At 42.1% G+C, this 16149-nt stretch overlaps 1 non-coding gene across 1 annotated transcript; it reads right to left on the bottom strand.

Annotated features, from left to right (window-relative positions):
- Positions 1–2331: 2331 nt before the first annotated feature.
- On the bottom strand, positions 2332–2438 carry LOC141589234 (small nucleolar RNA R71). Its single transcript, XR_012520183.1, has one exon. It is a non-coding gene; the product is annotated as a small nucleolar RNA R71 (small nucleolar RNA).
- Between the last annotated feature and the right edge of the window lie 13711 nt (positions 2439–16149).

Raw genomic sequence — 16149 nt, forward strand, 5'->3', positions numbered from 1 at the left:
GTAGGAAAGGAGTAAGAATCTTGCATTTTCATGGCAAAACGAGACTAAATTGATCGAATCCAATGACCAAGCATCAAGGAGAGACAAGATTAGAAGGCCTTTATACATATTATAGTAGATGAGCAATGTTGAGAAAGGATCCTTGAGTCCCCAAGGAAATCCCCAAGGAATTTATGAAGAAAAGGGAAGAAAAGAAGAAGAAATCTTGCTGAGGCACAATCCGTGCGGATTATCTACAATCCGGCCGTCCTCCACCTGCACAATCCGTGCGGTTTCACCACAAGACGCTCGGGTTTAGCCACCACAATCCGCCCGGATTCTCTTGAATCCGCTCGTGTTCCATCGCCAGAATCCGCCCGTCCCGACTCTAATCCGCTCGGATTCCTCTACAGCGCAATTTCGTTTTCTCCAAAATACAAAGAAAGAAGCCCTTCCTTCGAAAAATACCGGCTCCTCCCTGCTCAATCTAAAAAGTGTAATTACTAGTTTAGCCCTTAGTTAACCCTAATGCATCCCCCTAATTTCCACTATAAATACCCCATTAGTCTAATTAGAAGAGCATGTTCTTCTTATCAATAATTAGAGTAGTTAATATCAATCAAATCTCTCTTTAGTTTTGTAATCAACAATTAATCAAGTTCTAATACAAGTTTTATTTCCTTAATCTCTCTTTTATTCAACCTTTATTTTGGGTAATTGAAGATTATTTGGGTTATTATTGGGAGATTGACAACCTCTCAATCAAGCATCAAGTACTTCTTTTATCTTTGCTTTATTATTGGAATCATTAGTAGGTATAATTCTCTTAATCCCTCTTTAATTATTGTTAATTACTTTCATTTATTCATCATGTTTCCTTTTGTTGGTATGATTGACAACCTTGCTAGCATGATCAACATGATAATGAGTGAGTAGTCTCTTAGCTAGGGTTAATGGGTGATTAGGGGAAACCAACATGGGGAATGATTCATGCTTAAATTAATATGCTTTCATGTTTTATTTGCTTGCTTGTTTTGATCTCAACTCATGCACATGTTATGTTTGATGAAATGCGAGCCTATTAATCCTTGCATTTTTTACCCATCACCTATCTTTTCAATGATACTTGTAAGACATAAACCAACTCGAGTCTCATTAGACCATGCATGTTGTTGAGTAGGGAAGATTAAGTCGACTTGTAGGTGTTGTACAATCTAATCGATTCGGCTCCGGGACCCAAACTTTCCTAGGATTGTAGGATATAACCCAACTCAATCCATCACAACAATAATTGCTTGCTTATAATTTGAGAACATGTTTGTATGATCAATTCCCATGATTCCCCTATGATCCCATGACACCCTAGTGCTTTTTATCAATTGTTTACAACCCTTTTAATTCATCTTGCTTGTTTATTTTCATTGCTATTTTACTTAGTGACCTTCTACATCAACCCAAATTGTGACACCCCTAAGACACCACTAGTTTCAATATAAATCTCATTTCAATACCCGTCCCTTGGGATCCGACCTTTACTTGCCTCTTTACTAATTGTAGAGTTGTTTGTGAAGCTATAAATTGTGTTTTGATTCGGACGTGACCCAACGACCACACCTTAAATTGTGAACACGATACAGACCGATCAAAAATGGCGCCGTTGCCGGGGACGGTGTTTGCTTGATTTAGATTTCTTACATTGTTATTAGTTGTGTCTTTCTTTGCCTTGGGGAAGTAAAACTCCTCAAGGTTTGTTCTAATTGTTTTCAAGTTGTTTGATATTTTGCATGTCTAGAAGGTCACAAGGTGATTTGTTACCTTTTGATCGTGAAATTGAAAGAACCTTAAAAAACAATAGGAGACTTGCTAGGAGGAATTTGAGAGGTATTAGTGAGGTTATTCAACCAACTATTGAGTTCATCAACCCTTTTGAAAGAGAAGGAAGGAGAACCCATTACACAATACCACCCAAAATCAACCTACAATGCCTAAGTTTTCATCACACTCCGTACCCACCGAGGAGAACTACCCAATGGTACTCCCACACCACAACATCTAACCGGAAATTTTATTGCCAAATCCGCCTTTATCCAATTAGTCGAAAGGAGCCAATTTAGGGGGATGCCTAGTGAAGACCCTCATCCTCATATGGAAACCTTTTGTGACTATTGTGATGCGATTTCTCAAACCGGTGTAACTCAAGACCAAATTCGATGGGTCTTATTTCCTTTTTCTCTAATTGGCACCGCGAAACAATGGTTGAAGGGCCTTGATAAGGCCACTCTCGGAATTGATTCTTGGAAAAAGTTGGCTCTAGCTTTCTACAAAAAATTCTACCCACCGAAAAAGACTAACATGTTAAGAGCTCAAATTACGGGTTTTAAGCAAAGGGATGATGAATCTTTGTATGAAGCTTGGGAGCGGTTCAAGGGAATTTGTCGCTCATGTCCTCACCATGGACTTAGCGAATGGTTCTTGGTACAACAATTTTGGAATGGTTTATATGAAGATTCAAGGAACATTCTCAACATGGGATCAAATGGAATGTTCACCGAAGTTGATGACAATCAAACATGGAACAAAATTGAGGAAATGGCGGTCCATAACTCACAATATAGTAGACCTCGCAAGGCTACTAGAGGAGGAAAGCATGAAGTGGACTCCGTTACTCAATTGGGTGCTCAACTTAGTGCTTACATTGACACAATCAATTTGAAGTTTGAAAAAGTTATGGCTAGACTTGAAGAAGTCTCAAAATCACCAAAGCATCATGTTAATGCCATGACGGCATCTTCATCAATCCCAAGTGGGATATGTGAGAATTGTGGAACTTTGGGACATGACCAAAGTGAATGTAGGGGAACAAATGAACAAGTGAATGCTTTCCAAGCATACAAGAGTGGTACCCCTTATTCCAACTATTACAATGAAAACACCAAATTCCATCCAAATCTCTCATACAAAAGCCAAAATGTTCAAAACCCTCAAACAACATACACTCCACCTCCCATGAGAAACCAAAATCAAAGACCCTTTTACAATCAAAACCAAGGTTACCAAAACCAAAATCCATACAATCACCAAAATGACCAAGGTTTTGATGTCCAAAAAGCGGTCCTCCAAATGCAAAAGAATCAACAACAATTTTACACTCAAATGCAAAAAGATAGCCAAGCAAAGGAAACCACCATCAACAACATCCTTGCTCACACCAAGATGTTGGAAACCCAATTGACTCAACTAGCATTTCAAGCTCACAAAGACAAAAGGGGCAATTACCACCTCAAAGTAATCCCCCAAGACATGAAACGGTTAGTGCCATTCACTTGAGAAGTGGTACAAGGTATGAAGCACCGAAGAAGCAAGTTGAGGATGAAGTTGTGGAAGCTAGTGATAAGGAAGAAATTGTGCAAAACTCCAAAGATGGAGAATCATCAAAAGAAGAAAGTTCAAAGAAAAATGAAGACAAGGTCAAGGAGAAGGAGCCCATTGTGATTAGACTTCCTTTTCCAAGTCGTCAAGCCAAGCCCAAATTTGATGACCAACTTGGAAAGTTTATGGAAATTGTGAAGAATTTGGAAGTCTCAATTCCTTTCACGGAATTGATCAATCACGTACCGGCCTATGCGAAATACATGAAAGATATCCTCACAAATAAGAAGTCGATCCAGAAACTTGAAACTATCGCCTTCACTAAGGTGAGTAGTGCAATACTTCAAGGGAGTTCACCTCCAAAACTAAAAGATCCGGGAAGCTTCTCAATACCGTGTACCATTGGCGACACAACGATCAACAAAGCCTTATGTGATCTAGGGGCTAGTGTGAGTGTCATGCCGTACTCGGTGAGTAAAAGGTTGGGGATGGGAGAGCTTAAATGCACCAATATCACATTCCAAATGGCCGATAGATCGACGAAGACACCATTAGGGATATGGGAAGATGTCCCCGTGCGAATTGGGAAGTTTTTCATCCCGGTGGACTTTTTCATTGTTGATATGGAGGAAGATTCCAACATTCCAATCATTCTAGGAAGACCTTTCCTAAACACCGCGGGTGCGGTAATTGATGTGAAGCATGGTGAGCTCACTCTAGAAGTGGGAGATTAGAGCATAGCCTTTAATCTTGACAAGACTATGAGAGCTCCTCGTTTGCGTGAACCGTGTTTCATGATTGATCATTATAGCCGAAAAGATGAAAGGATGAAGTCGGAACTCCAATGGAAGAAGAAAATTGAAGATGCTCCATTCAAAGAGCAAGTGAATTGTGACAAGGAGATCTTGCAAAGCTCATCAAAATCAATCAAAGAAGAAGAGGATGGCCTCATTGGCCAAGAAAAGAAATTGGGAGAGTTGTCTCCATCAAATCAAGAGATTTTCAATGATCAACTTAATGAAGTTTGTGGTCTTTGGGACGACGAATTTGAAGGGATTTTTAATCCCTACATTGGTAATGCCATCGATCAAGATCGACAACAAGGGCAAAGGTCGATTGAAGAGCTTTATAACGATAACGAACAAGCTTTTGATTATTTCTTCAAGGTGTTGAGCAACATCAACAACACCTTGAACATGCCCCCCTTGACATCTCATCAAGAATGAGAGTTTGGTGGAGTCCTCCCTAAACCACCATTTGTAAATATTTCTAACTCCCTAACTCGCATTTCAATTCTTGTATTGCATTTTTGTCATCTTTGGATTTTTATTTACTTTGATCAAGATAATTGTCATGTTTGAGAGAAGTGAGGGAGGGACTAATAATTTCAATTGATGTGTAGTGCTTTAGCTTAGTGTGGGGATGGGAATTGCCTAGGCTATTCATGCCTTAGTAACGCCCCCACAATGAAGAACACAAGATATGAAGAAGAATGGAAGAATGATAAGGGATATGCATTGTACACGGATGAAACTGAATCCGGGTACAAAGGGGTCGAATCCGAGCGGATTCAGGAGAATCCGCCCGTCTTCAGACAATCCGAGCGTACTAGGTAGAAGACGCACGTCCCTATGAGCTGCACTTTTGAAATATTTTTGACTGTCAAAGAATCCGAGCGTCCTACAGCAGAATCCGCCCGTCTCTGAAAATCCGTCCGTCTTGGAAAGAAGACGCCCGTCTTCTAAGCTGAGGAAAACAAGAAAAATTCCTGGACTGAAATCCGTCCGTCTTCTGAAGAATCCGCCCGTCCCGTATCAGCAAATCCGAGCGTCTTCTCTTAAATACGCCCATCTTTAGGCGAGTTTTTTTTCCAACCCAGAAAGTGCAGAATCCGCCCGTCTTGGGCAGAAACCGCACGGATTGCCCCTGCAGTTCGAATTTTTTCGGTCTTTATAAAACCCCTCCCACACTACTTCAAAACATCAAAACCCTCATCCTCTCCATCACAAAAACAAAATCCCTCAACTACATTCACCAAAATCAAATCAAACCATCCTTTCAACAACAAATTAATCACTCCTTTTTCAATAAAAATCAAAACCAAGCACAAAATCTTCAACCTTTGAGTCGATTTTTGAATTCATAAAGGCAAAGCCTTTCACCTTAAATCGATTCGGGTACACTACAAATTGAAGATTTTTCGTTCTTTTCTTGGTTAATTCATCAATGGCAAGGACTAAGGGAGCAACAAAGGCAACAAAGGCACCAAAGACACTTTCACAAAGGCAAAAGGCTCTTCAAGCAAAGAAAGCATTGGCTATGGTGGTAGCAACCCCAAACTTGGAAGTACAACAACAACAACAACCTTCTATGGGAGCAACAACATCTTCTACTCCGGAAATCGATCAACTTTTGCATTATCCGGAGGTAACTTTTATTTCCAAAACCCATAGAGATACTTTTGCCAAGTTTGCTAGAAAATCATTTCAATCCACCAAGTTTATTTGTGAAGACACCTTGGATAAGTTGGGTGTCCTTGAGCAAACTAGAGCCTTTTTCAAAGCAATGGGGTTGAAGAAATTGTTTGAATCAAAAGAATTGACATACCCCTCCCTTACCTTGGAGTTTTTGAGTTCTTTGAAAGTCACCAAAGTTGAGACTAGGGAGAATCTCGAGTTTCGTCTAGCTAATGTTAGTAGATGCATTTCCTTTAGGGAATTGGGTGAAATTTTGGGTCTTAGTGATGAACCGAGTTATTTTAAGAATTATGGAAAGTATGACCCCGACCCTCTTTGGGAGGCAATTTCCGGAAGGAAATTTGAGGACTTTCATGCGAGTCGTGCTCTTTTAGTCCATCATCCGGGCATAAGAGTATGGCACAAGGTCATAGGAAACACCATTATTGCAAGGAAAGATACCAACCATTTCACAAAACTTGATTTTATTCTTCTTGAATCGGCGTTGAACATTGGAAGAGTACGCACCAAGCCTTTCAACTCTTTGAGGCTTTTGGTAGATAGATGGCTCAACATTGATTGTGGGAAGAAAGGCACTACCGTTATTGTCAATGGCGGCCTAGTCACTATCCTAGCCAAATACTTTGACCCTAACTTCAACAAGGATAACAAGTATGAAGCAAAGGAGGGTGGTCATCTTGTTGATTTGCATACTATGATACACAAGTACAAGTGGGTTGCCCATAACCCTCTTGACACCAAGTATGGATGGCTCACTAGTGAAGCTAGATCGTTCACTTTGCCTTCAAAGATTTGTCGTCTAAGCGTCCACCGGACCAATTATCTACTTCCCCTTTCTAAAGAGGCCGAGTATATTATACAACAACAAAAGGGTGAACTTCAAATGCCCTCCTCTTCCATTGTCACACCACCTTACCCTTTTGAGTACCAAGAGTTCAAGCCGGAAGGTGTTGAAGCAAGAAATGATTATTTGACTCTACTCATGCAAGCAATGCACAAGCAAGCCTTTGAGGATCGGAAAAATGCTTACTTGGCTCAATATCCACCCCTCCTACACTTAGCTAGGCAAGGACTACTTGATCCATCATGTCCTTTGCCTAGTTGGGCGGATAGAGAAGTCCTATTTCCGGGTGCATCTAGGGTCGTTTCGGGTGACAATGAGGTTGTTGGTAATGAAGAAGTTGATGATAACATTGATGAGGAAGCAAGTGAAGAAGGAGAAAAGGATGGTGAGCAAGATGATGAGCAAGGCGAAGAGGAAAGTGAAGAAGCAAATGAAGAGGGAAGTGGCAATGAGACCACTTCTAATGAGGAGAATGATGATAGTGATGATATGATAGAAGATTAGCAAGCTTTGGAGACTCCTACCCTCTCATGGTTTGTCTATTTCTCTCTTTGTTTTAATTATTTTCTTGATCATTGTTGTTGTAGTCCTAGCACCATAGAGGACTCACACCTCGGTACCATTGAGGTGTTCTCATTTTATTGTTCCCATTTTCAAAATCCAAAATGACAAATTAGTTTCATGCATTGCATAGTGTGTGCATGAACTACACCCATCCTTAGACATTAGCAATAGTGTCTCACTCGGTTTGGGGAAGTTAATGCATACACAACGGGAGGTAATCTAAATTATCCTCTCCGTCATAACAAAAACCATGCATCATGTAGTGTAGACTAGTATAGATTACATTTAGTATAGAAATCATGCATCATCTTTGCATAATTTCCATCATTTTGGCCATTGAGGACAGTGCTCATATTAGTGTGGGGATGGGAATTCTAACATTTAACTCTTATTCAAAAAATCCAAAAAAATTGAAAATTTTTGAAAATCATAAAAATTTGAAAATTGAAAACCCAAAAACATGTTTATTTCCTTTTATAGTCTTGTGTATATATTGTTTTGTATATATTGTGTTTGTTCTATCTTTGTTCACATTGATTGACTACGCCACATCTGAGACATGAGGATAATGAAGACCGCATGGTATGATCTTTCCAATCTCCTTTTTCCTCTTTATGTTAATGACTATGTGGCTTTATTTTGATTGATGCGGTATAACAATGTGAACGTAGGGCTTGCATTTAGTTTATATGTCATATTAGTTGATAGAATCACTTGCATTAGGATGTTTATATTAGTTGCATCATATCATATAGTTGCATTTAGATAAAAGTTTTGAGAAATGCCTAATTAGGAACTTTGACAAGAGCAACTAAGCCATTACAAATACTTGTTCAACTTAAGACTTTGCCTACTAGAATGGTTGTAAAACACCCTAGATAGTGTCATACTAGTGTCTTTTGACCCATGACCCAAAGCCTAGTCAAGGGTTTGCATGTGAATCACCTATCCAACCCCGTGATGCGATGTGGACTTGGTTAACTTTTCTAGGTGACCTTGATTGACCTTGTGGTAAGGCAACCCAAAAATACTTTCTATCAATAAGTTTGAAGTGCTCATTTCAAAGAATTTTGTCATGTGGAAGTAATTTAATGCCAAGGAAACCTCAAATGTTATGAATTGTTGAATGTTGAGAAATTTAAATTATTTTGATGGAGGCGTACCACTTCGATGTGCTTTGGAGAGGGATCCATTGAATTGGGCCCCCACACGGTTATGAATTCGGCCGCCCAGAGACAGAGTGACTATCACCCCGAAAAGCTATTGTCTAGAGGTTAACCGGTTGCCTAATAAGCGATTGGCAAAAGCAAAGGACACTAGCCCGGAAGGGACAAACCCCATCTAAAATTTTTGAAATGTGAAAGTTGAAATGAGGTCAATTTTTGAATACTAGTCATATCCACTCGTTGTGTATAAAGATTTGAGCATTTCATACCCAAAAAGCCTTTTTGTCAAGCCACTTTGTCGAGCTTGGGACGATCCATGACCTTTACTTTTGTAGAGAATTCGAGACTTGTCATGTCATATGCTACTAGCATCATAGGGATCATCATTCCACCACCATCCGATCGCTCTTGACGAAAGCATTTGGAAATTGAGGACGAAAGTAGTCTAGTTTAACACCATTTGGAGGTGATTTAGTGCCATCCTCTTAGCCTTAGTAATTTGTTGAACTAGTATTTGTGAAGGATTACATGCTCTTAAATTTGTTCCTTTTTAGTGCCTCCGCCACTTGATGAGGAAGTGGCTATTCCTTTTGTAGATGCATCCATTATGTGATTTTGTGTGCTTAATGTTTGGATGTGTCGCCATTTTGGCAAGACCCACCTTGCCTTGCAAGAAGGCATCCTACCTCATGGTTGTCTTGTTGTGAGTTGAAGGGGCGGAGTGAGACCCGCTAATTGTCTCATATCGGCTATGTTATTAGGTTAGTTTAAATAATGGTCGTAGTCTTTGTCACCTCTTTACTCGGGACGAGCAAAGGTTCGGTTTGGGGATATTTGATGTGACCATAATTAGCGCATATTTAGCCCCCGAATTAGCTTTGTTCACATGCTTTTTAGTGCATATTTGGGTCATTTATTATCTTTAGTTCTTTATTTCGCATATTCTTTGAGATTTTGATCCTTTGGTAGGAAAGGAGTAAGAATCTTGCATTTTCATTGCAAAACGAGACTAAATTGATCGAATCCAATGACCAAGCATCAAGGAGAGACAAGATTAGAAGGCCTTTGTACATATTATAGTAGATGAGCAATGTTGAGAAAGGATCCTTGAGTCCCCAAGGAAATCCCCAAGGAATTTATGAAGAAAAGGGAAGAAAAGAAGAAGAAATCTTGCTGAGGCACAATCCGTGCGGATTATCTACAATCCGGCCGTCCTCCACCTGCACAATCCGTGCGGTTTCACCACAAGATGCTCGGGTTTAGCCACCACAATCCGCCCGGATTCTCTTGAATCCGCTCGTGTTCCATCGCCAGAATCCGCCCGTCCCGACTCTAATCCGCTCAGATTCCTCTACAAACACTCGTCTTCTCCAAGCTACAAAGAAAGAAGCCCTTCCTTCGAAAAATACCGGCTCCTCCTTGCTCAATCTAAAAAGTGTAATTACTAGTTTAGCCCTTAGTTAACCCTAATGTATCCCCCTAATTTCCACTATAAATACCCCATTAGTCTAATTAGAAGAGCATGTTCTTCTTATCAATAATTAGAGTAGTTAATATCAATCAAATCTCTCTTTAGTTTTGTAATCAACAATTAATCAAGTTCTAATACAAGTTTTATTTCCTTAATCTCTCTTTTATTCATCCTTTATTTTGGGTAATTGAAGATTTTTTGGGTTATTATTGGGAGATTGACAACCTCTCAATCAAGCATCAAGTACTTCGTTTATCTTTGCTTTATTATTGGAATCATTAGTAGGTATAATTCTCTTAATCCCTCTTTAATTATTATTAATTACTTTCATTTATTCATCATGTCTCCTTTTGTTGGTATGATTGACAACCTTGCTAGCATGATCAACATGATAATGAGTGAGTAGTCTCTTAGCTAGGGTTAATGGGTGATTAGGAGAAACCAACATGGGGAATGATTCATGCTTAAATTAATATGCTTTCATGTTTTATTTGCTTGCTTGTTTTGATCTCAACTCATGCACATGTTATGTTTGATGAAATGCGAGCCTATGAATCCTTGCATTTTTTACCCATCACCTATCTTTTCAATGATACTTGTAAGACATAAACCAACTCGAGTCTCATTAGACCATGCATGTTGTTGAGTAGGGAAGATTAAGTCGACTTGTAGGCGTTGTACAATCTAATCGATTCGGCTCCGGGACCCAAACTTTCCTAGGATTGTAAGATATAACCCAACTCAATCCATCACAACAATAATTGCTTGCTTATAATTTGAGAACTTGTTTGTATGATCAATTCCCATGATTCCCCTATGATCCCATGACACCCTAGTACTTTTTATCAATTGTTTACAACCCTTTTAATTCATCTTGCTTGTTTATTTTCATTGCTATTTTAGTTAGTGACCTTCTACATCAACCCAAATTGTGACACCCCTAAGACACCACTAGTTTCAATAGAAATCTCATTTCAATACCCGTCCCTTGGGATCCAACCTTTACTTGCCTCTTTACTAATTGTAGAGTTGTTTGTGAAGCTATAAATTGTGTTTTGATTCGGCCGTGACCCAACGACCACACCTTAAATTGTGAACATGAAACGGACCGATCAAGGTGTCAGGAAGAAACACAACTTGAACGAGACATTTCAAGGTGTGGATCCTGAGGAGCAGCCCAGTTAGCAGGTATGTTGACAAGCGCGGCAAGTTTTGCTAGGGCATTCGCAAATTGATTTTCCTCCCGTCGCAAGTGGAAGTAGTCGATTTGGTCGAAGAATTCGGCCTCTTGATTGATTTTTGCTTGTAAGGGTGCTAAGCTGTCGCTTCAAATTTTTAATGATCCGGACACCTCATTGATGATGAGTGAGGAATCGCCATGAATCCTTAGTCTCTTGATGCCAAGCGTTATAGCTGCTTGTAGGCCGATGAGGCATGCTTCATATTCGGCGGCATTGTTGGTGACGGCGAAGTCTAGTTTGACTGATATCGGAACATGTTCTCCCTCTGGTGATATTAGAAGGACTCCTACCCCGAAGCCTCTCAGATTTGATGCACCATCGAAGTAAAGGTCCCATGCGTTGGTGTCGGCACAAAGGATGTCTTTGTCAGGAAGTGACCATATGTCGGTTGTTGGATCCTCGTTGACGGGATTTTCTGCTAGGAAATCAGCAACTTCCCTTCCCTTGATAACCTTGAGGGGTACGAACTTGAGATCGAATTCGGATAGCATGAGCATCCACCTAGACAGCCTTTCGTTTAGTACGGGGTTTTTGAAGATGTATTTGACCGGGTCTATCTTGGAGTATATGTGAACCGTGTAGCTGAGCATGTAGTGCCACAGCTTCTTTGTTGACCATACTAGGGCAAGGCATGTCTTTTCCAGTTGGATGTACTTTGTCTCATACTCGATGAACTTTTTACTGATGTAGTAGATGGCTCGTTCTTCGTCGTTGACTGTTTGTGCTAGCATTTCTCCCATGGCTGTGTCGGTGACAATCAGGTATATGGATAAGGGGATTCCTTGTTGAGGTGGCATTGGGACAGGCGGTTTGGATAGGATTTCCTTTATCTTGTCGAAGGCTTTTTGACAGTCGTCCCAATCGGTGTGATCGGAGGTGCGAAGCTTCTTGAAGATTGGTTTACAAATCATTGTGAGCTTGGCTATGAAGCTGCTGATGTATTGAACTTGACGGAGAAATCCCCGAATCTCCTTCTCGTTCTTAGGCCGAGGAATTTGTTGAAGGGCTTTGATTTTGGTTGGATGAGGTGACCCCGAATGCACACTTCTGAGAATTCAGTCTCATGTTATATTTCCGCAGGCGAGCGAAGAATTTTCGAAGGGCGCTGGTGTGGCCGTCCCGTTCTTTTGATTTGACAATCATGTCATCGACATATACCTTCACCTCCTTGTGCATCATGTCTTGTAGGATTGTGGTGGTGGTTCTTTGGTAAGTTGCTCCGGCGTTGATGAGGCCAAAGGGCATGATCGTGTAGCAGTATGTACCCCACCGTGTAGTGAATGCAGTTTTGTGCATGTCTTCCTCAGCCATTTTGATCTGGTTGTACCCACCATACCCATCCATGAATGATAGTAGGGCGTGCTCGGCGGTATTGTCCACCATGAAGTCACATGTGGCAAAGGGAAGTCGTCCTTTGGACTTATTTTGTTCAGATCCCTGAAGTCGACGCAAACCACTATTCTTCCATCTTTCTTGGGTACAGGAACAATGTTGGCCACCCAGTCAGAGTATTCAGACACTTTGATGAACCGAGCCTTGAACTGCTTATCCACCTCTTCCTTATTTTCAGGGCGCATTCGGCGCAACTTTTGTTTTACGGGTTTAGCTCTGGGTTTAATGGGTATCATATGCTCCGCAATCTCCCTGTCGATCCCGGGCATGTTTCTGTAGGACCAGGCGAATACGTCCTTGTATTCTTGTAGGAGGTCAATGAACTGCTGTCTTTCCGAGGGGTCAAGGGTTGTCCCTATCCTAAGTTCTTAAGGTGTGTTGTCGGTCCCTACGTTAATAGGCTCGGTCTCCTCAATGATGGGTGTCCTAGTTTCTCATTTGTCAAGTTCTTTGGCTAGGTGAGGTGGGTAGTCACTCAAGTCAAATTCCTCATAGTCGTTCAGAATTGCATTGCAGTTGAATTGAGACGAGTCATAAGCAAACTTAGCGTTCATTAAGTCCACATGAGTGAAGAGCTCGGATAGGACAGACATCTCATGGGCAGTCAGAGGCGACACAGTGGAGAAGGTGGCTCCTAGAACAAGCTCCGGGTTGCTACCTTCCAAGGGAGTGGGGATGACCCTCGTTGATTCAGCCTATGAAGCAGCCACGAGTTTGTGATAAAACAGTGAGAATGGGACTCTGACTGGGACATCAGGAGTGCTAGGAGCTAAGATAGACACCGACTCTGACTCAGACTCAGACTCTTCTTCACTTCCCTCTTTGAACATTGGGCTTTCTTCTGTTGTTATCTTGAGGATGCGGCCTTGACGATCGGTCCATTTGACAGTTTTCCTCCAGCCTTGTGTAGCTTTCTCTGGGTCAGTATCAGAGATTAAGGTGGTGGGATCAAACTGGTTGTCCTTCAGAGCAATGTTGATGATGTCCTCATAGCTGAGGTGCTTGATGTTGTCCTCCCTGAAGAGGAGACTGACGGATTGTCCGTCCAGGCATGGGGTTGACTCAGATTTGGTTGATGTAGTTTTGGTGTTGTTGGGGATGAAGTAGCATTCTTGAAAGACTTCTACACCCGGGTGTCTGACCTTGGCTACGGAATCATTGATCGGCTCAGGAAAGCCGTGGTAGAGCTCGGACTCTCCCTCGGGGACGAAGTAGCCATTGAGAGTCAAATGGTAGGGACGGACGATGACTCCGTGCTTCTTGTGCTTCCGTATTAGGAATTCATCTCCTCGATGTCTTCATCGGTAGGTTCATAGCCTAGCCCGAAGGGGATGTTAGAGACTTTAGCCTGTTTCAAGGGAGGCAAGGTGCTCTTCAGTGGATTCAGGGGTAGACCCGGGAAATAACCCTGGCGAATCAGAATGCGGTTGACTGTGAGGTTGGAGAATGGGTCACAATCGAAAGGTGTTGATTCACCTGTTAGGGCATTCACAGCTTGGAATCCCCACATTTCGCTGTCGTCTTCCTCAATGGCTTGGGAGGCTATTCCCTTTTTCATGATAGCCTTGATCGGGGATGCGGGAATTGTGATTGTCTTCCCGTTAAAAGGGGCTCTGATTTTCTGATGAAGGGTTGAGGTAAAGGCCTTGACGACGTGAATTCAGGGGTGTCCCAGAAGCATGTTGAAGGAGGCGTCAATGTCGACTACCTGAAAACTGGTTTGTCTTTCCAAGGGCCCAGTTGCAATGGTTAGGCTGATAAGCCCCCGCAACCTTACAACGAGTGCCGTCATAGGCTCGTACTCTTTGATTGGTTGGGACCAAATCAATTTCTTTGATACCCAGTTTATGAGCTGTCTTGAGGGGAATGACATTAACCGCAGATCCGTCATCCACTAGAACCATAGACACATTCTTTTTGACGCATTATACAGTGATGTATAAGGCCAGGTTATGGTTGGCTCCAAAGGGAGGGATATCCTCATCAGAGAAGATGACCGGGTTGTTCAGGTCGGGGACATTCTTTGTCATATGTGCTACCACTTCTTCAGTAGGGGAGGTAGAGGGAACTGTCAACTTTCCCAAGGCTTGTAGTAGAGCTTTCTGATGTTCGAAGGATGTAGCAATCAGTTGCCAAATTGAAATTTCGGCTTTTGCTTTTTGCAGTTGCTTGAGGATCGAATTTTCGGGAACCTTAGGTTGGGTGTCCACGTTCGGGACAACCTGGTCATTCGTTGTTGGAATGACTGTTGAATTGTTCGGGTTTTGATAGGGGCGTCCGGACCGAGTAAGATGACCGATCTCTTTTGCTTGTTTCCCCTTTCCCGGAACCATATATACATCCATCGCGTCATCTCTACAGATACCATTGACTTTGGGATCTCGAGGGTATCTTAGAGGGGTATTCCTTGGTGGGTAGTTTTTGTGAGGGAAGTTTTTGTGAGGGCAATTTTTGTGAGGTTGATTATTGTGAGGTTAATTATTGTGAGGTTGATTATTATGGGGGTAATTCTTGTGAGGTTGATTATTGTGGGGGGAATTTTGGTGGGGTGCGTGCCAGAATGGTCGCGGGAGCAATCCTTCCTGGTGAGGGTAGTTTCGGGTGTTTGGAGGGCCCTCCCTCGGGTGCGGTGTTGGAGGGTTGAAAATTAATCGGTGGTAAGCGTCGTCAAAGCGAGTAATCCTTTCTGAGAGACTGGCTATGGCCTCCTCAACTTGTTGGAACATGGCGAGCATGGTTGCGGTGCTGTATACGAATACCCCGTCCGAGGAATCCTTCTCCACGGCATTCACCTCGTCATCAATTGGTAATATGAGGTGTGAGCAATCCAAGGTTGGCTCGTCATCGGAGATAGCATGGATTCCCAAAGGGTTTGTCTTGTTGTTTGGTTTTGTTGGTGGAGGCAAAAATAATTCCCCTTTCTCGACCATGTCTTGAATGATGTGTTTGGGCTTGAAGCAGGCTTCAGTGTCATGACCTTTCCCTTGGTGGTATTGGCAGTAGGTATTGGGATTCAAGAAACGGGACTTCTTAGCCTCAGATGGATCTGGAGTGGGTCCAATCAGTTATAGTTTCCCTTGGTCCATAAGCCTTTTTAGGGCGCTTGCATAAGTTGACCCTAGGTTGGTGAATACTCTTTGAGGGCGCTCAGCTCGTTTCGCGGTTGGCTCGAGGAGTTTGACCTCATCGATTTTGTTTGTTTGACCATAGGGGCGAGATCCGGTTGATGTAGATCCCTGATAGCCTTCCGGTGGTCGTGTTCGATGCGGGTTCCAAGGATTTGTAGATCTTGGAATGTCTTGATGTTTTGGTATCTCAGCAAGTTGGCATAAACCGGGCGGAGATTGTTGATAAATTTCTCTACCAAAGTTGATTCACTCGGCTTACTGATCAATTGAGTGCTTACTCTCCTCCAAAGGGTTAGGAATTCCGTGAATCCTTCCTTATCATTCTGAGTCAGGACCTCAAGAGTACGAGTGTTAGCCTGGATTTCGACATTGTCGGCATACTGTTTATCAAATTCAACTGCGACTTCGTCCCAGGTAGTAAGGTTCTTAGGGTCGAGGGAGTAGTACCACTGGCAAGGGATCGGCTCCAGGGATGATGTAAAGATCTGGGTGAAGAGTTCCTGTTTGACCCCCTTTAT

Source organism: Silene latifolia, chromosome 6, assembly GCF_048544455.1.
Source record: "Silene latifolia isolate original U9 population chromosome 6, ASM4854445v1, whole genome shotgun sequence".
In the NCBI taxonomy this organism is placed as follows: Eukaryota; Viridiplantae; Streptophyta; class Magnoliopsida; order Caryophyllales; family Caryophyllaceae; genus Silene; species Silene latifolia.